The sequence below is a fragment of the Myotis brandtii genome, unplaced genomic scaffold (assembly GCF_000412655.1).
Source record: "Myotis brandtii unplaced genomic scaffold, ASM41265v1 scaffold216, whole genome shotgun sequence".
NCBI lineage: Eukaryota > Metazoa > Chordata > Mammalia > Chiroptera > Vespertilionidae > Myotis > Myotis brandtii.
Window position 1 is genome coordinate 1663244 of NW_005358092.1, and position 1631 is coordinate 1664874.

Sequence of the window (1631 nt, forward strand, 5' to 3'; positions counted from 1 at the left end):
AAGAATAAGAAAGAGATGAAGAGGAACCTGCAGATTCAAAGAATTTTTAAACTGTCATATCTGCGATTGGACACTTGGATGAAAGAGCTACAAAAAATGCAAATACGTGTTAACTCTAAAAATCAGGATAATGGCCCTGGTCGGGTGGCTTAGTTGTTTGGAGCATCCTCCCGTGTACCAAAAGGTTGTGGGTACGATTTCTGGTCAGGGCACATACCAGGTTGTGGTTTTGATCCCCATACGGGGCTTGGAAGGGAGGCAACCAGTTGATGTTTCTCTCAAATTGATGTTTCTCTCCCTCTCTCCCTTCCTCTCTCTCTAAAATCAATAAAAACATCCTTAGAAGGATTTTTTTTTTTAATCAGGATAATGGTTATCAATGGTGAAAGGACTGTAATTAGCACAGGGCTTCTGGTGTGACATGCAAATTTCTATTTGTTGAGCTGTGTACTGATTACAAAGGTGTGCCCCTTATAATAATTCATTAAGCCAGATTTTTATGGTTTTCTTTACCGATTTCTTATTTTATAACAAAAAATATATTTTTTAAAAGGGGAACCTTGGAGAGGACTCATCAGGGCACTATGCCTCTGATAAGATAATTTCTTAACTCCAGAACCACTGAGTTCTCGTCTTTGGTGGCCGCGTCCTTGGCTGGCGTCAAGAAAATGGCCACAGACTTCCTAGTGCATGAGATCTGGTTCGACAAGTTTAAATACCACGATGCAGGAAGGAAATTCTATGAGCAGATGAACGGGCCTGTGACTGGCTCCTCGTGCCAGAGTTCAGGCCCTGGGGCCTCCAGCGGGCCCAGCGGAGACCACAGGGAGCTCATCATCCGGACCTCCAGCCTGGCAGTGGAGAACCGGAGCCTGCGAGGCTGGTGCAGGCCATCGCCATGCTGAGGCCAATTGAGTGCTGGAGAAGAGCTCACCTGCCCACCGGGCCATAGGCCCGCAGACCCAGCGCGTCTCCCATGAGCCAAGTGGAGCCCCACCAGATAGGTGGCCACCGCTGCAGAGGATGATGAGGAGGATAATATTGACCTGTTTGGCCGTGATGGGGAGGATGACAAGGAGGCCGTCAAGCTGCGGGAGGAGCGGCTGCAGCAGTACACGGAGAAGAAGGCCAAGAAGCTGGCGCTGGTGGCCAAGTCCTCCATGCTCCTGGATGTTGAGCCCTGGGACGAAGAGACAGACATGGCCCAGCTGGAGGCCTGTGTGTGCTCTGTCCAGCTGGATGAGCTGACCTTGGGCTGCTCCAAGCTGGTGCCTGTGGGCTACGGCATCCGCAGGCTCCAGATCCAGTGCGTCCCGGAGGACAAGGTGGGGACCGACCTGCTGGAAGAAGAGATCACCAAGTTTGCAGAGCACGTGCAGAGCATCGACATTGCTGCTTTCTGCAAGATCTAAGCTCTAGCACTCGGCCTGGGCGGAGGCCCTGCCACCATTAAAGACTGAGATTTCCTCAAAAAAAAAAAAAAGATACTTTCTTAATGATTCATGATCTTTAATGCCTTACCAAACCTTTTTACCAAGTGACTTCTGTACTCCCACTGCATCCACATTTAAGTTAATCTGTTCACTCTAAGTCACCAGCCAGCTCTTTAAAGAAGAAAAAAAAATAGCTTT

At 48.9% G+C, this 1631-nt stretch overlaps 1 pseudogene; it reads left to right on the plus strand.

The window, feature by feature from the left end:
• Positions 1-624: 624 nt before the first annotated feature.
• On the plus strand, positions 625-1412 carry LOC102238667 (annotated as a pseudogene).
• The last annotated feature ends 219 nt before the right edge of the window (positions 1413-1631 follow it).